The following is a 23,154-nucleotide window of genomic DNA, read 5'->3' on the forward strand; positions in this document are numbered from 1 at the left end:
CCCCAGCCGACTGCTGCCCATGACCTTCCTTCCCATGCCCCCCGGCAATGCTCCCCCATACTAAACAGCTCTAGAATGGAGAAAACACTCCTTTCTCTCCTTAAGCCCAATATCTTAGGGCAACTCTCAGGGCCACTCACGAGTTCACAGACCCTAAAATTTGTCCCTGTTTACCTGGTCCTCCATCTGGAATATATTTCCCTTCCCACAGCTGATCAGAGAAAGCCTACCCCTGTTGTAAAAATCCTGACAAAATCTACCCATCTCTGGGATCTCTTCTGATCATCCCCATTCAAACAAGTGTTTTTCTCTAACATATCTGGCCTTGCTGTCAGAAATGCTCATGTGACATTTACTGCATTTTGCCCTTTATTGCCAGTTATTTGATACTGTGTTTGCAACCCTCCTCTCTGTGAAATTATAACACTATTCTCTACTTAGAAGGTCACCCACTCCCTTCTCTATCTGTGAACTCCCTCTAAACACTCTGAGGGCCAGCTCAAAAGGCATCCACTGTGTGTTTTTAAGGAATCTTGACTCATGTATATGCACTAAATGTACTTCCTGCAAGGCAAGGGGCCATATCTGGTTGTCTTAGCATCCATCAAGGTGGCTAGCAAGGTGTCCAGCAGGTGTGCAGCTGGATGCTGAGTCAATGAGTAAGTGAGTGAACGGAAGAAAGAGAGTGGAGAGTTTTGGCAATTTATTTAGATGAATTGGACATTGGCTGTGTTATACCTTTGCCCATATTGCCCATTATGTGTGCCAATAACTTTATTATCACCATTATTACTCAATACTGTCATCTCTAGCTGAAGTCTGTCAAATATTGGAAGGTGCTTGGTCTGTTTATCTCTCATCCTTGGCTAGAAGAAGTTTCTTCTGGAGCTTCTCTGACCCATAAAGGAAGGCCCTATGTCAGTACATAGCAAAGTCATCTTCTGCCTCTGCAGCAGGATCCCTTGACTGTGACCAGCTGCTGTCCTCAAGTGGTGCTTTTATGAAGATGTGACTTCCACCTAGGCCTTTGTGCCATGTGAGAGTCTCAGGTGCAGCAGCAAATGCCTGGGTCACCTTCCAGTCTCGCCTCCTGTGTGACTCATTCATCTGTGGGCCAAGGAGACATGATCAGAACAGAAGCCAAAATACCTGAATAATCCTAGGGGTGCAGAACCTATTGCCAACCGGGAGTTCCTGTTTACCCCATTGATTGCCTGTTAGGACAGGGCTCCAGGCTCTGGACCCGATTTCAACCCCAGGGGTTTATCCTATACATTTCAGCAGGAGGTAGTGGCAGCTCCCTCCCTTCTTCTGCACAGAAGAGCTGTCTGTGCCTACAGCAGCTCCTCTAAGTACCTTAGAAAAGAGGAAGGGAATGAAACAAATGCCCAAACTCCAGCTCAGCAGAGCCATGCAGTCCAGTTGGCTGTATTTGTCCTGACAAGATCTGTCCCTTGTTTTTCCCCAAGTAAAGCAGTTCTTTTGATCTCAATAACTCTCTGAGTGAAGCCTGGCATGGAGATAATTATTTTTTTAAAGTTGCTGAGGCATCATTGCTCTGGCGAGCCCTCACCTCTGAGAGGGTGGATCTTGCTAAGAGGAAGTATCCCAGGCCATTGCCTCTGTGCTTGGGGCAAGAGGCTCTGGCTGTGAACTTGCTCAGGAGGTGGAGAGGTGAGGTACATGCAGGCACCCCACAGTGTCCCAGCCCCCAGTCCGCCCGGCTGGGGGGATGGGCATCACATGATGGGTTTGCATCAGTCTTTTGCTAAGAAAGCTTGGTGGGTGATTGACTTGTAAAGGACCAGGGGTAGATCCAGTGCCACTCAGAGAAGGGGATAGGAGGGTGTGGAGGGATGGGGGGCAGAGTGGGAGATGGCACTTGTTTTTTTCTTGTATCAAATCCATCATCCTGCATAGTGAAGCAGGTGACCAAGTACCTCTGGGGCCAGGGAAGATGAGAGGATAGATTTCATTCATTGTGTAGTATGTCAGGCTGATTCTAGAGCTGGTCTTATCATGAGGGGTTCACTTTCCTTGACCCTAATCAGGATATGGCTGCCAGGGGCCATCCTTGATCAGACAGAATTCTGCAGCCAAGGCCATGATTCTGAGCCAGCACTGGTTTCTGGCTGGGACACCCATTCTTCTGCCTATGTTGTTTCCTCTCCACAGAGCTCTAAGTGTCGCACAACTCTGCGGTAGAACAAGGTCTTGCCTCCTTGTCCTGGGAAGCTCCTCCAGTCTCCCTGGAATTCTGGTGCTCCAACTGCTGGATGAGGTGGGGCTGGAGGTCCATCCAGCTCTCCAGGCTGAGCTCCTGCATCTCTTTCCTATGGTGGGTAGCCCTAGCTGCAGAAGTACGGCAGTGTCAGGACCAGCCGCCTCTCCCTGAACATCGGGCAGAGTCTGCTGTCCTTAGTAGACAAGGCACACCCTTGCTCCCAGGAAATCCAGGCCCACTTTGGGAGTGACATTTTATTTTACACTTTCTGAGCCACTTTGCAGTTCCAAGAGAAGAAACGGAGCCCAGCCTTGGTAACAGGTATTGGGCTGGGCACTGGGCTATGAGGCTGGAGGGTGCAGAAGCTCGGCGGGTGGACAGACCCTGGCAGAACCTGAGAGGAGTGCCTAGGGTGCACTTGGGTGGGGTGGCTTCTGTGGCCTCTGGGATTTAAAGTTTCTACCCAAGCCAAGAGAAACCTTCTCTAATCACCTAGAGATAAGAAAGCATCAGATCTAATCTCTCCCTAAATTTCCCCCTAGGCTTTTGCTGTTCTTTGCTCTAGTCCCAAAGCCGCATTAGTGACAGCTAAAGCTCCTTTATAAATGGTCTGTGACTTCAGAGGTCTGTTCCATGATGGAGCCATCTATTTGGGCAATTGAAGGTGGAAAGGGACACTCAAAAGCTTCTGGAAAATTCCTGATGGGATTGTGTATATGTTCTGTCTCTGCACTCCAATCAACAAATTAGATGGCCATAGGGCCTAAAAACAACAGAAGGAAGCAGTTTTCTGAATGGTTCATTGCAGTCACAGCCTTTCTATCCTCTGGGTCCCTGCAAGCTGGATAGACTTCATGAGCCTATTCCATGGGAACACTGGTGAAAGCTTTGGGTCTTTGGTGACTATTCATGGATCTTGCCTTCAACGGGTTGTAGCAGATTGGCTCTCATGTCCACTGCACCGCCCTCTGAAAGTTTGTCTGGGGACTGGTTCTTACCACCTGCCCTGAGGGAGGAGAGGGTGATGGTGGGAGGAGATGATGGGTGGGAAGAGGTAAATGGTGGGTGAGGAGAAGGAGATGGTGGGTGAAGAGAGGGAGATGGTGGGTGAGGAGAGAATGGTGATAGGTAAGGAGAGGATGATGGTGGTGAGAAGAAGGTGGGTGAGGAGAGAATGGTGATGGGTGTGGAGGTGGTGGGTGAGGAGAGGGTGATGGGGGCCTTTCCCACTCTGATAATGGCTTAAGGAAATTATGAAAAAGAAAGAGAGGCAAAACATGCTTTATGTATAGACCCTGTCCTTAAGAGCTCAAATGATGTAGGGCCTGGAGACAGGATCTGCAGAGGGAAGTCTGGCTCCAGGGAAGGCCCCTGTGTCTTCAAGGACTCCCCCATTGGGCAGGGCCGGGAGAACCAAGCAGGAGCAGCATGATCTGTGCTCCCATCTGACTCAGTGCACAGGAGTGACTGCCCTATGGTGTGCAGAGAGCTGGCTCTGATGGACCGGTTCTGTTCCCTGGGAAGAGCCATGACAGGGGAAGCTTGCGGTAGACAGCAGTCCTCAGTTCTTCTCTGACAAATTTTCCCCTGGGCCCTTCTCCCTTTCTCTCTTTCAGGGGTGGGCATTGCAAAGACCTCTTCACGTTTGTCTTTCCTGTGGATGTTTCCACAAAATTTACCTCCACTTTCTGCAAGGTTAGACTTCTTTTTGTTGTTGTTGTTGTTGTTGTTTGTTTTGTTTTGTTTTGGTACCTGGGGTCGAACTCTGGACCTTTCACTTGAGAGGCAGGTGCCAGAACCACTGAGCTAAATCCCCAGCCCTTAGACTTCTTTGAATTGCAGGACACTCTTGTTCTAAGGATAGCACAGAGCATAGAGTAGGAAGCCTCCCTCAAGCTATGCTGTGAACACCACCCTCTCTCTTCTCTCCTGACAGCTGGGCTGCCCTCCATCTAGAATCAACACTGTCAGAAAAAAACCCATCCTCCTTCAGCCTCCCCTGTCCACAGCTGCCTTCTGCAATGCATCCCCACATTTGGCTGGGGGCTCCTCACCTCCTGCTTGACCAGGCCTGGCTGTCCCTCTGTGCCAGACACTAATCCAGGCCTGCGCTCCTTGAAGGCTGCAGCCAGATTAATCGTCACAAGGTTTTGCTTTGATGATATCACTTTATAGACACATAAAAAAAAAGTGTTTAGGCAGTCAGTCATGCTAAATCTTAACCATCTTTACAGATTTTTTAGTGCAGCTCATCAAAATTGTCACCAGCCCTGAAGATCCCACATTTACGGTTCATGACAGTTCCTCAGCAGGAGTAGCAGGTACTTGTCTGGGTCTGTCCCCACACAGCCATGGACAACTCTGCCCTCTGCCCTGGTGCAGGCCTCCTGGGCACTACCTGGAACTTGTGATCACTTCCTGCTCACTCTGCTCGGGGGCATCTGCAGTCACTCCCTGTAGCCAGCCCTCATCTGCAGCAGCAGAGAACTCCAGCAGTCAGTGCCGTGGGCTCAGGTAGCTGGGTGGGAGGAGGCTGGGGTCCCTGGGGGCTGGGTTGGCAGCGATGGACAGCCTTCTGCTGCAGCTCCCAACCGACAGCATAGGGCAGTTATGCCAACTCAGGAACTGTCCCTGACTTTTGATGGTTTATCTCATGCTTCTTCAACTTTATGATGGTACGGAAGCCATGCATTTGGTAGAAGTATAGTTGGAATTTTGAACTTGCTTCTTTTCCCATGCCAGAAGCATGTAGTTCTACTGACATTCTTTTACCAGGCTGGGGGCAGCGGGGAGTCACAGTGCCCAGTCAGCCCCTTGACCAAAGAAGAAACGGTGGGCACACAGTGTGCCGTGTGGCCAGCCGAGGGTGGCAGGAGGCTGGGTGACCTGATGATATTTTGACATAAAGGATTTCTCAGCACATAACCACATAATAAGTGAGGAGCCAGGGCCCACAACTTTGAGTTATGAAAGTTGGGTTATGGATGTTTGTTTATTGTTAAAGGGCTTAATGTTGCTGCTGTGTCTAGTAATAATAAAAAGACTAGATTCTAAAGAAATAAAGACACTGGGAAATAAAAGAGTGTCATGGGCTCTGGAACCAGATTCTTTGAGTTTAAATCCTAGCTCCAACACTGGCTGGATGATCTTGACCCAGTCAATTAACCTCTTTAGGCCTCAGTTTTCTCACATGTAAAATGGATAAAATTGGAATCAAGTATTACAGATTTTTGGTTTGAATAAGTGACATAGAGCCTGGAAAGTGCTCAGAGGGCACTTGGCACTCAGTGAGTGTGCAACTGTGACCCGGCCTCCTGATCTGACGGCTCAGGGTACTATGGTGTGGCATGGGCATCCTGGTGGTGGAGTGGGCCATCTGGATTGGGGTGCTGACCACTGGCCCTGTGTGTCTTGTTCTGAACTGGCCTCCTACATTCTGCTTGCATTAGTCTGCCATCCCATCTGCTGGTTGTCTTCCTGGGATGTCACATCTAGGCCTTACCTGGGCATATGTCATACCTCTCCTTGACCCACAGCAACACCTGTGCAGTCCCAATCCCACAGCAAGCCTGACCTCACTTCCATGGGCCTCAGGAAGATTCTGCAACTGAGAACATGGTCGCGTCATGGCCTTGGATCCCCAAGGACTTAACCTTTTAATGGTTTACTTGGTACTTTGTGTATGACTCCTATTAAGCATTATCAGTAGCAGCAGCAACGGTGAGATGTCTGTGCCCTCATGGTGTGGAAATGCATTTTTCCAGCTAGTCTGTTCACTCTTGACTAAATGGCCTTTGTTCTCTCTCAACCCTGAAGGGTGTCTTGTGGTTGTATGTTACCTGCAAGTTCTGTCTAATGGGTGCATATCCATTCCCCTGGCCTGTGCATGCCATGTGGAGGCCACTGGGGACTGGAATGATGCTGGTCCACCTGGGCACTGCCTGGCAGCTTAACATCAGCTCTGCCTTTGCTCTGCCACCCCCCACACCCTGAGTGTTCCACTTGTGGAATGATCTGAATATTCTCCTGCCTCTCATACTCCTGAACAGTAGAGGAAGAAGGGCTCTCTGCCTTCTTCATGTTGTGGGGAAAATGCATGAAGCAGTTAACCAGGGCCAAGAAGATAAACCTCCTTGGCTGCATTGGGCGAGACATGACTGTAGGAGGCACGGGCCTCTCCATGTGTGCTTTTGGTCTCTGGGCTCCGGAAGGCCACAGCAGGGAGATCTATAGCCTCCATACCTTTGAGGGGTAGTTAAGACGTCACTGGTTCTGCTGTGCATCACAGCCTCAGCCTGTGCAGACAGCTGGCATTTCTGTGCTGTTAAATAATTAATTTGATACCACGTGGAGTAAAACATGCATTGCTCTTGATAAAAAGCTGCGATTAATTGCTTTCATTTCAGCAGTGTACTGCATCTTCTGGAGAAGATAAGAGAGATAGAATGTGGGCTTGAAAGCTAAGCTGAGATATTCTCATAAAAGGTGACAAATGCCCCCCCTTCATATCCAGTTGGATCCTCTCAATTATGCATTATAAGGGCTACTGGCTATCACCTGGTCTTTGTCCATGGCTTCCAGTGACTTAGGACAGGGACCCAGGCTCCTGCTCCTTGTTGATGCGTGGCATGTGATCAGCTGCCTCTCGCCTGACTCTTGAGATAGAGGAGGGAGCAACATTGGGCAGCTTTTCTGATGCCGTGATTGGAAAAAACTCTGAGTCATCACATACCTGCTTTCCAGACCTTGCAGAGAAGGTCTGGTGTTTACTGCAGGAAGCTGTGAAAGCCAGGGACATTCATGGTGGCCTGAGATGTCAACAAGTACCAGTGACAAAGGGAACTATAGTCTCCCAGTGTTTTTCACTGCATGGGTTAAACCTAATGACAAGGCTGTCATTTGCTGTTGTATCACCTCTCCCCTGGACATCCATTTCCTTGAGGACAGAGCCTGTCCTTTCTCTCTTGTCTCTCAGTGCCCAGGCATCTACCACCAAGTGGGCTGGTGTGGAGGTCATGTGTTGACCAGGCCTCCCAGTGTTGTAGCCCCAGTAGTAGCTACTCTGAGAATCATTTTGAGTGGATGGTGATAATCAAGAAGGTCATCTAGGCAGGTATTAACTGGTGGAGGTTGGATACAGGATGGACTCACTATTTATTTTAGGGGTTGGAGGGCTCACCCTTTGGTGAGGGTGAGTAGAAGTCTTCAGGTTTTCTTTGGCATTCTGGGAATTGCCTGTCTTAGTCACTTTCCTTATTGCAAGGACAAACTAACTGACATCCACAGCCTAAAGATGGAGAGGTTTGTTTTGGCTCATGGTTACAGTCTATGGCTGGCCAGCTCTAAGGTAGAAAACAGTATGGCAGAGAGGCATAAAGGAGGGAGCTGCTTATGTCATGTTGGCCAGGAAGCAGAGTGAAGGGAGGAGCCAAGAAGGGAGATACTGTATATCCTTCCAGAATATGCCCTCAGTGACCCACCTTTCCCCATGCCCCACTTCCTAACAGCAAGTCAACTGTAGCACACTGACCGCCATCTTGTATTCTTTACCCTATGACACGACAAATAGCCCCTGGCTCTTCCATTTCTGATCCTGAAAGACCCTTTAATCAATCCCTTGTGTAACTATACACATATTTCATATAGACGCTGTTCCTCTAGTGAACCCTAACTAATACGCCCTCCTTGTGAGGGCTCAGGAGTAATTGGTTCTCTTCACTCCTCTTCCAACAATTCATATAGCCCAGACTAATGTGTTTAATTGTCTCACCTCTACTTCTCATGGCTTTTATAATGTGGATGGTGTGCTCTTTTCTACCATTCAGCTTTGATTTTCAAATCTTCCCTCTTTCCAGAAGCTTCCCAAGATTGACCAAGTGAGCATCCACAGCTTCCCTGGCCCCAGTGAATGATGGGCATGCTCATAACCCCACACCCAGTGTGTTCCTCTCATTGTAGTTTTGATATTAAATGTACTATTGTTGAATTACTTTGGTCCATTATGGGTCACCCTCCCTGACCTACAGATTAATTTTAAAATGAAAGATCTTTATGACACCATTAACAGAGCTGACTTAGTTCCTAGAAAGTCAATCATTCATCCACGCATGCACCTATTTATCTACTTATCTATCTGTCATCCATCCATTGATTCACTTATCAATCCATTGATCAATTGATCCATCCATCCATCCGCCCAATATTTATGTAATGTTCACTACATACCAGGATCTGTTTCAGTAGAAGGGATATAGCTGTGAACAATACAGGAATAGTTCCTGTCCTTAAGGGGATTGCATTTTAGTTATTTTGGTCCAGTAAGAGAACTAACATTTTAAAAACTCTTATTGAGTTTAACTCAGTTACTGAGTCTATACTTTTTAAGTATACAGTGTCATTACATTCATCACTGGGATCTTGTACCTTTACATGACAGGTCTTGGTTCTCATTTTTTCCCTATAACCTTGCCCTCCCTTCACCCCCCCTCCCCTATTTATAAAGTCTTTGTTTCCATTTTTTCCTTTTGTCATACATTTTTCCCTTATTTCCTTTCCTTTACCCTTCCCACTTTCCCTACACCTTTAGCTCTTTTTTTTCTTCGTATTTCACATTATCAGTTATACAATTTGGACCTTATTTACACTTTTAGTTTTTCACACCAGAGAAACTATTTGGTATTTATACATGTGTGTCTTATTTATTTTACCTAAGAGTATGGTCTCAATATGCATCCATTTTCCTATGAATGACTGTAATTTATCATTCTTTATGGCTTATTAGTAGTCCATTTTATAGAAAAACCACTTCTTTATCCAGGCTTCAACTGATGGGCAATTGGGCTCTTTCCAAGTTTTGGCTATTACAAACCATGCCACTATAAATATGGGTGAGCATATATCACTGTGGTGTGATTCTTCTGGAAAGATACCAAGTAGAGGGATAGCTAGATCAAATGGAACCTTTAATTCTAGTTCTTTGAGGTATCTCCATACTGATTTTCACATTGGTTGCACCAGTCTGCACTCCCACCAACAATGGAGAAGGGTTCCTTTCTCTCCACAACCTGGCCAACATTTGTTATTGGTTGATTTCTTGATGGCAGCCATTCTTTGTGGGGTGAGGTGGAATCTCAGTGTTGTTTTCATCTGCATCTCTTGAATGACCAGTGATGTGGAACATTTTTTCATATGTTTATTTGCTGCTTTTACTTCTTTGTCTGAGAAATGTCTGTTTATTTCAGATGCCCATTTTTGAATCAGGTTTTTATATTGGTGGGGGCTGGTTTTTTGAGTTCCTTATATATTTTAGATAATAGTCCTTTGTCTGAGAAGCAGCTGGTAAAAATTTTTCCCCACAATGTAGGTTGGCATTTAGTTCTGTTGATGTTTTCTTTTGCAGTACAGAAGCTTTTTAATAAGATGAGATCCCACTTGTTGATTCTTTGTGCTAGTTCCTGTGCTACCGAGGATTTGTTCATTAAGTCTTTTCATATGCCAATGTCTTCAAGAGTTCTGCTTAACTTATCTTCCAGCAAGTTTAGAGTTTCTGTTTTAATATTTAGATCTTTAATCCAATTCAATTTTAGTTTACTGTGTGGTGAAGGATATGGGTCTAGTTTTAATCATTGGTAGGATGAAATCCAGTTATTATTATCATTATTTATTAAAGAGGCATCTTTCCTCCAGTGAGGATGGTTGGCTCCTTTGTCAAAGATGAGGCAGCTGAGCACATCTGGAGTTGATTTTGTATCTTCCAATCTATTCCACTGATCCTTGGGTCTTTTTCTTTGCCAGTACCATGCTGTTTTTATCAGAGTGGCTTTGTAGTACAGTTTCAAGTTGGGGATTGTGATACCCCCTGTCATGTCTCTGTTGCCTAGAATTGCTTTTGCTATTCTAGGTCTCTTCTGTTTCCAAATGAACTTTTGGATTATTTTTCTCTAGTTCTGTGAGGTATACCATTGGCATTTCAATTGGAATTGCATCGAATATGTATAGCAGTTTTGGTAGTATGGCCATTTTCACTATATTGATTCTTCCTTACTAGGTGCAGAGGACATCTTTTCATTTTCTTATATCCTCTTTGACCTCTTTTTTCAGAGGGCTGTAGTTTCCAGTGTAGAGTCTTTTGCTTCTTTTGTTAGATTGATTCCTAGATACTTCATTCTTTTGGATGCTATTGTGAAAGGAATTGTTTCCCTAATTTCTCTCTCAGTGAGTCTGTTATTTGTGTATAAGAAGGCTATTGGCTTTTGAGTGTTGACCTTGTATTCAGCTACTCTGCTGAAAGTGTCAAGTCTAGAAATATTTTGGTGGAGTGTTTTGGGTCTTCTATGTAGAGTATCATATCTTCAGCAAATAATGACGGGTTAATTCTTCCTTTCCTAGTTTTATTCCTTTTATTTCTTTCTCATGTCCAATTGCTGTGGCTAATGTTTCCAGAATTATATTGAACAGGAGTGGTGATAGTGAACAACCTTGTCTTGTTCCTGATTTTAGCATGAAGGTTTTAAGTTTTTGGCCATTTAATATGATGTTGGTTATTGGTTTTTCATAGATAGCCTTTATCAAATTGAGATAAAGACCATCTATTCCAATTTTCTGCAGGGTTTCTTTTTTTATCATGAATGGGTGTTGAATTCTGTTGAATGCTTTTTCTGCTTCTAATGAGATGATCATATGGGTTTTGTCCTTGACTCTGTCAATATAGTGTATTATATTTATTGATTTAAGTATGTTGTACCATCCTTGCATCCCTGAGATAAATCTGACTTGGTCAGAGCGTATGATCTTCTTGATGACCTTCTGTATTCTGTTTGTCAGAATCTTATTGAGGATTTTTGCATCTATGTTCATTAAGGAGATTGGCCTTTAGGAGAAAAAAACATTTAAATTAAAGTTTTTGGCTACCTCAGAAATGGGAAATGTCTGCGCCAGAAGGACCCTTCAAGGTCATATTATAAAACTGTCTCATTTTACAATGAGGAGTCTTGGGCCAGAAAAAATATATTGATGGCCACAAGCACCCTGGACTGGACAGTGGGCAAACACTATGGAGTCCAATCTGCCTAGTGTGTTTCCCATTGAGTGATCATTCCCCATCCAGTGATCTCTGGGTTTGGGCCCATTGTAGGGGTGGATGATTTAGAAGCCTGGGGTCAACATGATGTGGTTACAATGAAACAGGTGCAGTGCTATTTCAGGTGATTGAAACCTAGGGTGAGTGGGAGCATTTCTAAAGGGGAATCTTATACAACTGCAAGATGCATGCAATGGCTCAGGGAAGGAGTCTCTGCAAAAGCATGGAGGGGTGTCTAGAGGGGAGAGGAGATGAGAATATGCAGATGGCCAGAAAGATGTTGATTTGACTAGGTCTGAATTCCAGTTGTGGGCTCCCAGGCAGGAAAGGGAACCCTAACCTGGCCAGGCTGGGTTGCAGCTGACTATAGCTGTACCTTGGGGCTCATGTCTCTCAGTCTCCCTCTGAGTATACAGTGCTGGTGCTATACAGAGGGCTGTGGCAGCACAAGGACAGAGGCTGAATTACTACTAGCCTGGCAGGTCATAGCTCTAGGACCTTGAACTCATTTTTCCCTTCTACACTTCCTGATGTAGTTTAATTTTCCATATCATAAGGTACACAGTAAGTAGTATTTACATGGTGTACTGGATTTGGGTGTACGAGATTTGGGAGTATCTACACAGACTTTGTAAAAATGTTCATTACATGCTATTACATTAGTCATAGTTGACAAGAGATTCCAAAATATACAACCTTGAGAAAGATTAGATAAATCATGCTAAATAAATAAATAAATAACAAAAGATAGCAAATGAAATAAACTTGCATTAAAGTTCTCAAAATCCAAAAAGTCTTCTAAATGAGAAAGCTGACTTGGCTCTCCTGAATATAATTCTTCAATACACCACATCCATGCTTAAAAGAGCTACAGTGCAATTTATACCTCACACTTAAGTGATCATTTGTTCAAATCGTGATAGGCGCCATTGACTAGAAGCTTTGTTCCTACAAGTAGGTGCTAAAAGTTTTAAAACCACTTTTCATAGCCATTCAGAAATTTATAGCCATTCAAATTACATTTAAAGTCTCAAAGACTTCTCCCTTTTCTCTCGCTGATAAGAGTAATATTGGAATTTCTTATAATATTACAAATGGACTTTTTGATAGCAAGTATTTTCAAATAACGAGTGAGTACAGTGTTACAGCATTTAGCACACTTCCTGCCACCAGCTAAGACATTACTAAAGAGAAGTCAGACAGAGAGACATGGACAGACGGACACACATGAGCGGATTGACACATAGGCAGATGGACACACACGGACACACATGGGCAGATGGACACACACAGGTAGACAGACACGTGGGGACAGACAGACACATGGAGAGTCTCAGGTCTGCAGAAGGAGAGACTGGCCTTTTCCTGAAGCCTTGCCCACCAGCAGTCTTGGCCCAGTTCCAAGTGGGGGCCCAGCTCTCAGGTGAAGGGCAGACTCCTCTTGTGATCAGTGGTAGCAGCTACTGGATAGTGGTGTGAGTGACGGGAGCCTTCCCTGGCCATGCCAAGCTGATGGCCCAGTGAACTTGAGCCACACATGACAAGCTGCAGGGGAGTGGCTTGGTCCTGCAGTGGCTGTCCTGGCCCTGTGTCCTCAGGGCTGGTGGATAGCTGCTCTAGCCCCTCCACTTAGCACCCTAACCCTAACCCTCATGTTTCCCTCATCTGCTACATTCTGAGTGGATGACCTTTCTGTCCAAATCTCCTAAGGAAGATGAGATCCTTCAGCAGAACCCCCATCTCTTTTTTTCTGTATTTCAAATCCTCTCTTCCTTACCCCCTTTCTTTCTTTCCTGCTATTTTTATTTGTACGTATGTTCACACCACCCAGGAGTTGGTGGACATACTGTTGGTGGTGAGTGTGGGTGGTGTGCGTGAACAACACGATAGGTCTCCTTTGCTGGAGACTGGGGACTGCAGGTCCTTGTGCAGGCGAGAGAGACCTTGGCTGACTGCTCAGATCAGTCCTTCGAACACTCCTGCATCTTGCTCCTCTTTGCTGCAACCTCCACACACTCACCAAGTCCCTCACATCCATATAATCTCTGCTACTCCCTTTTGTTACTTTATTGCCTACACTGCCTGTTTCATCTGAGACTGGGCTGCAGGGCTCCCTTGGTGTTCTCTTCTCACTCAACTCTGTACCATCTGGATCCTGCATGCACCACATGACAGAAGTTGCTCTTTCAAAGGTCACAGAGACAGAAATGCCAAACCCGATGGCATTTCCTCGGTCCTCCTCTCTCTCACACCCTCTGTGTGATCAGACACTGACAACTGCCTTCTTCACCCGCAGTTCTCCCGGCTCAGTGATAACCCATTCCCTGGCTCCTGCCTGCTTCCCTGGGGTTCTCTTCTATAGCTAGAAAGAAACCTCAAGCATTAAAGGCCATCGTGGTAGACAAGAAAGATAGGGGCCCTGTAGGAGGGGCAGGGGACTGAGTGCTCTGAATACCCAGGATTCAGGGACTTCTATGGAGTCCCCTTTAAATCTCTGGATTCCACCCTTGCTTTGTACTTCTTGCCTTTATGGGTAGTGAGCATCCCCAGGTAGCAGAAATGTGCTTTGTGTTTGTTTAAGGAACAGTCGGGAACAAGTTAGTGACCAGATCCCGTTTTCTGGATCAGTAATTTGGAAGAACTGCAAATCCTCAGAAGCAGCTCATGGTACTCACAGCTTGGGTGATGCCTCCAGCCTCTAGGCAGGGAAGCTGCACTAATCCGTCTGGCACCTATGCGTGGGCCAATACCCTGTCTTGAAAGATCTACTCCAATATGCTAGCTCCCACCAGGTGAACCAAGTTTTCAACCTAAGAGTCAGTGCAGACTCCATCTCTCCTGCTGGCTTGTCTCTTTCCAACAATATTGTGAATCTTCACTTCTCTGCACTTGGAATGCAGATGCAGAATACCCTAGGCTTGGAGATTGAACCCAGGGCCTTTGCATTATTCCCCGCCGCATACATTTTTATTTTGAGAGAAGTGTCTTGCTATGTGTTAAATTGCTTAGGCTTGGCTCAAACTTGAAATCCTCCTGCCTCAGCCTTCCAGAGTGCTGGGTTGACAGGCATGTGCCACCACGGCCAGCTAAAACACTCTATTTCCTATCTTACCTAAATTTTCCACATGACAGGGCCTGAGAAAAGGGTGTGGGTGCAGAGAATCAATTTATAATTAATTTGTGATGTGGAGAAATTGGAGTCAGGGCCTGGGGAGAGAAAGGCGGGCAAGGAAGAACTTCTTCTAGGCTGCCTGGGGGCTGGGGCTCAGTCTTAGAATGCTGCTCTGCATGTTTCCAGAAGGAGGGCCCAGAAGTCAATGGGACGGAAATGTGCTCCCTGGGTGATCAGAGGCTTGGCCCTTTCAGCCCACTACTGACCTCTGGGAAGAGGAAAACTCCTGTGCAGCAAGACCTGATGAGCTTCCATGTGGCTGAGCAGAGGGGGGATCTTGGGGTATCCAGAGATAGTGGGGAGGCTGTGCCATCCCAGAACATGCCCTATGTGTCCCTTCATCGGAGTGCTCACCCACACCCTTAATAGTGAACTGGAAAATGCAAGTAGAAAGGCTGTTTGCATCCTGTGAACTGATGTAGCAAATATAAGACCCAAACGGAAGGTTTTGAAAGCCCTTATGGGTAGCTGGCTGGTCACAGGTACAGCTGGCAGGCAGGGCTGGGGCACACCTGTAATCTCAGCTACTCAGGAGGCTGAGGCTTGAGGAGAAACACAAGTTTGAGTCCAGCTTGTCTCACAATAAAAATAATTTTTAAAAGGTCTGGGGATATATGTAGCTCAGTGGAAAAGCACTCCTGTGTCCAATCACACACACACACACACACACACACACACACACACACACACACTCTACAGGTGTCAACATGGGTCTTGTGATTTGCATATACAGTCTTGGGAACTGGTCCTCAACCTGTGGATCTGACACTATCTCTGAATAGACAATTTCAGAAATGAGCTATTTACATTGGCAACTGCTTCAGAGTTGCGTGGCATTTTGGGAAACTTTCCATGCATTGGGTCACAGCAGTATCCTCTGTTTAGTGTGAAAGGAGAGAGAAAAAGATGTTTTTCTTTTACACACAGTGATACACCCAGGATCCCACATGCCACAGCCAAAGCCAGGCCCTCTGTTTTCTACTTGAGCTGCCTAGGTCAGCCAGGGGAAGGCTGTTGGAAGGAAAGGAGGTGGTGGAGAGAGGTGGCTAAGGCCAGCAGAGCCCTGGTGTGGTGAGACAGCAGGTCCATGTCTGTGTCTCAGCCCCTAGGAAAAAGCCACCACCATGGAAAAAAAGGGCAAATGGGCTTTTGACAGGCATCAGTGGGTAAAATCGTGCTGCCACCTGCATTTTGAATTTTACACATTGGGGCTGACAGGAAGGGAATAGCCATTAGCATAGTGCAGACTGCTTGGGTCACCTACAATTCATTGGAGGGGTCAGAGATGATGTTGCCAACCACAGGGACATAGGAGAGTTGTTAATAAAGCAAAGGAATATTCCACCTTGACTTCTGAGGGAGGAGGACGGAGCTGCCACCACCACAGTGGCTGTGCACAGCTCTGTCTCCCAAGTGAGTCACTGTGCCGCTCCCACAGGTCCCCAGTTAAGCAGCACTCTAGCTAGCATTGTATAGGTACATAGGCTTGAGATCCCACTGGAATGTGAGCCCCTCAATGGTCAGGGAAAATCCTGAGAATGATGAAGCAAGACTTCATTTGTGAGGACTGCATTGGAGGAGGTGAGAGAGTGCCCTTACTGACAGAACCTGAGTCTACCAGTACTAGTTTCTGAACACACGGCCGCTGCAGGCTTTTGTTCATACACAAGTCTGTTCTGACAGACCCCAAGTATACCCTAGAGATTGGCTGGGGAAGGGGCCTTGCAACCTTCAGGGTGGGAAGAGGAGACCTCGGAAAACTCAATGAGTAATGGAGATACACTCTATAATTAGCAAATTGTTGAGACCACTTGGAAGCCTTTTTGGAAGATAATAATAGTTAAGTAACACATTTAAAATTGTTGAGTTTCATGGTGTTTATCCAGGCCAATAAGAAATTAATAATATTTTAGTTAGTAGAGACTTTGATTATCTTTATCTACCAAGGACACAAATGCTGCCTTATTAGGTGAGGGGTGTGTGTGTGTGTGCTTGTGCATGTGCGTGCATGTACACACATGCCTGTTTCCTCAACAAATAACACCTCCAAGCAGCAATGCAGCTTGTTTCCAGTTGTGTGCAAAGCTGTTCTTTCACACATGCCCCTTGCTTTACCTCCAACACTGTGATGCCATGGAGGACCTTGCCCTGCTCAGCATGAGTAGGCAGTGCTGTGCTCAGTGCTCACTGTTTTCAGATTGGTCCTTCTGTTGTAAGGTCACCACTCAGACTTCTGACAGTTTCCTCATCAGTTTTTGCAGTATTATTGGAACTCTTCCCAGGAAAGCCCTCAAAGTCACCTGCAGGCCAATGTCATCTCCTCTGAGGGGCCCAGTGGGCTGGCTGAGAGGGAGCACCACTCCTCTGGTCTGTGTGCCTGGCTTCTGTGTGGCTACATCCACTGACTTGTATGAACAGGGTCAAGCTGTGGGACTTCTCTGATCCTTCCTTATAGGCTCTGTAGGATGAAGAGAATAGCGCTGGCTCCTTGAGACCACTGTCCCTTGGATAAAGTGCAGAAAGTGGGGAGGGTGCTTGAGGCATCATACTGCAAGAGCTCAATAATTGCTTGATAAAAAGGTTTTTGGCTGATTTGAAGAAGACTTTTCCTCCCTAAATTTCAGCACCTTTTGCAAGAGAAATGTGCTACAACTTCTCACACTAGCTCTGGCTAGGTGCTGGCTATGGCCTGGTGCTCATTGCCTGCATTGGTACCAATATCAACAACTCCAGTCTCAAAGCCTGCTGGCTGGGTATCAGTGACCTAGAAAACTACCCAGGAGACAATATAGGTGGATTTTCTAGGCCTATGAGAATTAAATTGTCACAAAGAATAGCAAGTTAAGCATGTTTGGTACCATTTCTGAAACAAGAGTCAAAAAAAAGTAGGCTAGCTTTCCATAATTGCAAAACCCACTTAATGGCCCCCAGTGACAAGAGTTCTTATATAGTTTCCTATAAAATGTTGTATCAGCGAGGGTTGTGATGCACAGAGACAATATTATGAGCAAAAACTGAACATCACCAGCTCTGAATCAAGAAATATTGCAGTAGGGATGGATTCTGAATATGAAGAGGTTTTAAGAATTTCTTAATTTATTCTACTCATTTTTTAAACATATGTAAAAGCATAATATATAATAAAAAGCTTTGCCAAAATAAGCCTTAATGGCTCTTTGAACAAATATAAAATTAAAATTATGCATGTAATAAGTATGCTTTGTATCCTAGTTTAATTTCCTTCATCCTTAACACATAGTAAAATAATAAATACAACACCATCACAAATGTCTCAGACTTAGTGAGATGTGGTGTTAGGTAAGGCACAGGCACCTTTCATTCCTTTAAGCAATTCTCATAGGACATGGCCATGTGGCTGTGTTTCCCGTCCTATGAATGATTTCAGTCTGATATGGAAGTGTGTCTTTGTGATGGTTAATTTTTGTGTCATCTCAGCGAGACCATGGTGCACGGTTGCTTGGTCAAAGCTAATATACATGATGCAGTTGAGGAGGTTTGTACATTTGTAGGTGTGATTAGCACTAGACAGTCAATTGGCTGTAAGGAGGTAGAATCGATCACCTTCCATCATGTGGGATGGGGGATTATTCAATCAGTTAAAAGCCTTAAATCCATGAAGCTGAGCTTTCTCAAAGAAAGAGTTCAACTCTTACCTGAATTCCAGCCTACTGACCTGCCCTACAAGTTTCTGACTTATTCCTCCCTACAATCTCTTAAGCCAGCTCCTAAAAATAATTCAGTTTCTCTGGAAAATCCTAACTCATGTGGTCTTTTAAAATATGTTATACAGAACTGAACAGAATGACCAGCTTAGTAAAGTGCAAGGAAAGAGAGGTTTTTAGAAGCATACATGGGGAAGTCTTGCTTTTCTTAATGTGGGCTGTATCTGACCAGCTTTCTGGTGGCTGGCTGACTCCAACTCGGTGTCTCACTGTGGTCCCTACATTGTCACTAGACTCATGTCAGATCACATATACTTTCTATATACTAAATTTGGCCAACTCACTAAACCTGAGACACTTGTGATGGTGTTGTATTTATTATTTTACTATGTCATAGACTGTTCAATGGGACCTGTCCACCACTGGGGACCTGTCTGTTGCAACTGTGCAACTGGGAAGGACAGAGATCTCACCTTTGTAGGCACAGGAGTGATGGCACTGACTACATCCTCACTGTCACGCATGAAGCCATCATCTGGTTCTCTCACCACAGTTTGGTGTCTCCAAGAGTTGCTCTGGGCTTGGGCTGCACATGGGCAGACGTGGATGAGTTGTATTAATAGTTTCCCTTGCATAATCCATCATCCCCTCAACAATGCATTTCTGGCAGTTAATTAGAATCCACACAGTGGAATAACGAACATCGTGTCTAGAATTACAATCTCTAGCTAAACAGCAGATCAGACAGCCTGTTATCTCCCATCACCCTGGATGTCTTAAGTGTCTGGCTTCCACAGCCTGCTTAACAATTTTTAGCCAATGTTATGCCAAATGATTTCAGATTGCTTAATTGTATCCAAGGGTAGAGCCTCTACCTGTCTGTGGGTGGGAGCTAAAAGGAGGGAGCAGAACTCACCATTTGGAGCAGGGAAGCTGCCACTGCCTAAGGCAGCAAGACTAATATCTTTCTTGGGCTTGGCCTCCAGTGCCTGCCAATGGGATATATTGGAGGAGGAGTTCAAGCAACAAAGTTTTAGTTGGAAGGGGCCTCAGAAACATCAGTCCAATCCATTCTCTATTCAGAGGTTCAAAGAGGATGGAAACCTCACCTCCCACTTCCTACCTGGCTGTCCTTTCTCTTGCTCCCACAGAGGTCTGGGTCAGTCTGTAGATAGACACAGGTATAGTAACTCTCACGAGGTTCTGACTGCTCTCGACCTTTCCTCTGCCGGCTGTGGTGAAATGCCCAGTGATCATGGCACTTAAGGACAGCCAGCTGACTGGCACACTCAGTGTCTCCATCTGGCTGCCCTATGATTGGTCTTTAGCCCCATGAGGCAACTGTGGAAGGAGGCAGCAAACTCAGGAGACGTGTCCCTGGCTGAAGTGAAGGTGCTTTGCTTCTCTTCTGTCATCCCCTTGTAGGTAATCTTTTCCACTGCAGGGACCAAGAGGGGCCCATCTGTGGGGTGGCCTAGGGTGATCCTAAGGGCCTGGCTCTTGGAAGGTCAGCACTGTTCAACACTGTGGTATCTGTGGCTCCAAAAGAAGCATCCTGAATGCTGTGGTGTGAATGTGTCTTCTTAAAGTCACGTGTTGAAACTTGATCCCCAGGCAACAGTGTTGAGAGGTGGGAGCTAAGTGGTGCTTAGGTCACAGGTGGATGAATGTGTGACCCTGGGAGTTGGTTGGTGACAGGGGCATGTTCAGCCCTTGCTTGCTCTCTGACCATGTTAAGATGCAGCAGGAAGACCATCCCCAGATGCAGTCCCACATCTTGGGCTTCCCAGCCCCCAGAATTGGGTGTCACAGATGTCTCTCTTCATTGTAAATTATCCAGTATGTGTTCTGTTTTACAGCAGCACAGAGCAGATGGGACTCTTGTGTGGGGTGCTCCCAGCCCTGGTCTCCTGTGCACCACTACCCTACATGCCCCTGGCTCCCCTCTGTGCTCTGTGCAAAGGTTCCTGGGGGTCTCTAAGATGGCAATCAAGCCACAGCATAGAATCATCTCCGCTGTTACTAGCTATGGAAGCAAGCCAGGGTATTTGGGCTCTCTGATACTCAGTATCTATATCTGTAGGATGGGGACAACATGGTATCTGTTTCTCAAACTGTTGAATAGAATAATATAATCCTGTAAAGTTCTCAATTAATCTTGGAAAGCATTGTGCTATCTTGCAGGCATGCACGCGTGCGCATGCACGCACACACACACACACACACACACACACACACAAATACACAGGCACAGACGTTTGTGGTCCCTTATTAGAGATGGTGTCTTGTGTTGTGCTGGGTGGGACATACCTAAAAGCCCCTTTCATTTGACAGAAGACTTCCACTTCAGCAAACCCAAGTATGCATAGCATCAGTTTAAGAACAGGTGAGATACACCAGAATTAATTTTATTCTGGTCTTAGACTCAGGGCTGGTAAATGCTCATTAACTGGCAAGGGAAGAGCCCTTTGGTCTGTGGAAGTCTTGGTCTGTTTTTTGCCTCTCTGATTGAATATCCAGGCTGGGCTAGGTACAGATCGGAGGGGCCAGGAGGTCAAGATGCAGAGGGCTGCTCCTGGTGTGGACCTTTGTGCTGCATCACACCCGGAGAAGCAGGATGGCTGGCCAGAGAGGACGCTTTTAAATTTTTTTTTAGTGCATGTGGTGGGTTCCTGGGGACTGAACCCTGAGCTTTGCCCTGAGTCACAGCCCCATCCATGTTTTACTTTTTATTTTGAGACAGGGATTCACCAAGTTGCTAAGTTGCCCATGCTAGGCTGAAACATGTGATCCTCCTGTCACAGCTTCCCAGAGTATGGGATTACAGGAGTGCGCCACCACCCTTGACTGGCCAAGCCTGCTCCTGAGAGAGAGAGCCTGCTCCATTTATGAGTGTGGAGCCTTCTTTACCTATTCATCTCTGGATTCAGCTCCCAATCCTTTCACATGACAACTAAATTTCCCTTTTGGAGAGGACACCAGGGACTGCAGCAGTATTTGCCAGCTTTGGGGGTAAATGATCCCTACCCCAGGCTGATTTTGTGACCTTGGAGGTAGGGAAAGGTGTGCACCACTTGTCATGCACAGGTCTGAGTCAGTCTTAGGCACAGCTATGCAGGCACAGATGCAGGCTCACTGGGCTCAGGCTGCTTGGCTGGTCGACACTACCATTACAGGCCATGTTTCACTTTGCACCACATTGTCAAACCAGGCCAATGGCACCTTTGCCTTCTGCAGTGGGCACCAAGCCTGAACGGGCACTGGTCTAAGTTACTTATGATTCAGTTCCAGAATCCCTGAGCACTTGTGTGATTTGGCTGTGGCAGCGCCCACCCCCACTGTGGCATTTCTCCACCTTTGTAACTGCATTCCATACCCTCCCACCTTCTCGTCGTCCACAGCCTGGCTTGGTGTGGGTGTTTTATGAATGCCTGTTCAGTGCACACATTTTCAATCCCGAGTCACACATGGGCATGGGCCAGGAAAATTAAAGGCCTTTGAAACTTCCCCTGCCTGAGTCCTAGAATGGCTGATGAGGGCCTTTGTCTTTCCTCTCAGCATCTGTGGTTCTCACTCAGGGCTCAGCTTGTTCTTCTGCCTGCAGTGGTAGCACGTGAGGCAGCTCCCCTGTGCTCGAGACAAGCAGAGTGTGGCGTGGTCCTGGCTGCTCTCCATCTGTTCGGGTGGATCCATGGCAGCCTCCCCAGGCACAGACCAGGCCTGACAAGGAGAGGCCTGCTGAGTGGCCGCCACTGTGACCCTTTGCTGCTGGCTATCAAGGCTGGAGAAAGACACACTTGACTGACTCACAGTGGCAATGCCTTGCTACGGCTTTATGAATAAATTGGATGCCTTGCAGAAAGCTCACTCTGTCTCTGATGCAATAAATATAGATTCCACAAGGCAATAAATATATATTCCTTTGTCATAGTCACAGTGGCATCTTGATCTGCCTGCAGTGATTAAAGTGAAACCAAACTGCTGTTTAATTTCATTCCAGGCCATTTCCACATTGTACTGTATAGAAATGCTCCCTGCAGCCCAGGGGCCCATAGCATTCGACTCTGTTGAAAACTGGCTTCTCTGAGCAGCAAGCCCAGGTTTGGCTGTGTGGGCTGTATGTGAACAGCCTCCAGCTCCTTTTGTCTTTGGCTCTCTTAACACAGGCTGCTCTGAGTTCCTTTGAAAGCCTTCTCCTCTTCCTACCATACCTACCAGTGCAGAGCCTGGCCTGAAGCTCTGAAGCCAAGCCCTCATGCACCCACATTGTGAAAGCCCGATGAGATCTACTTTCAGAAAGCAATGACCCTGTGCCCCATTGGCTGCTGCTGCAAGCACAGTGAAGACCTGTTCAAATGGGGGTTTTACCTGTGCCTCTGCTTGGCCAGCAGTTTAGGCCTGAGCTGGAACAGATACAGAAAAGGTGTGGAGGAGACTTCTGGAGTGGCAGATAAGGGTGATCTATTCCAGTCCATTTGGTGGGCTGGCTCCTGTGAGCTCTGCTCTGGTAGCCAGCATCTAGGCAGCATGATTAATTTGATTTCCCTGCAGAGATTCCTCCAAATGCAAGAGCCCATCTGCTTAGGGTTCTCTGGCCAGCACTGTGCCTGTTTGGGATTGAGGGCCCAGTGAACATGTGTCTGTAGACTGACTCAACATTACCAGTAAGAAACCTGGAGGCACAGCTTTCTTTCCTCCTGCTACCTGAAGAGGGTGGGGATTTGAAGAAGTTCTACAAGGTGGGAAGTACATTGGATTGGGAAGGAAGGATGGAGAAGATGGATTGGCACCTGTGTGCCTGCTCTAAAGAAAGGTTGCTTGATGCTTACACATCTGTGCTCTCATTATTTTAAGCATGGGCCCCAGGGATTCTAAAAGAGGGGACACAGAAACACATCTGCTAAAGTTGCTGTGTGTTTTAGAGGAGGAACTATCCATGGAGAGAAAGAGAGAGAGAGAGAGAGAGAGAGAGAGAGAGAGAGAGAGAGAGAGAGAG

At 46.4% G+C, this 23,154-nt stretch overlaps 1 long non-coding RNA gene across 1 annotated transcript; it reads left to right on the forward strand.

The window, feature by feature from the left end:
• Nucleotides 1-2,231: 2,231 nt before the first annotated feature.
• LOC117286286 lies at nt 2,232-4,248 on the forward strand. Its single transcript, XR_004517373.1, has 3 exons — nt 2,232-2,338; nt 3,841-3,919; nt 4,161-4,248. It is a non-coding gene; the product is annotated as an uncharacterized LOC117286286 (long non-coding RNA).
• Nucleotides 4,249-23,154: the final 18,906 nt, after the last annotated feature.

Source organism: Fukomys damarensis, unplaced genomic scaffold, assembly GCF_012274545.1.
Source record: "Fukomys damarensis isolate Sample0158 unplaced genomic scaffold, DMR_v1.0_HiC HiC_scaffold_16, whole genome shotgun sequence".
Lineage (NCBI taxonomy): Eukaryota > Metazoa > Chordata > Mammalia > Rodentia > Bathyergidae > Fukomys > Fukomys damarensis.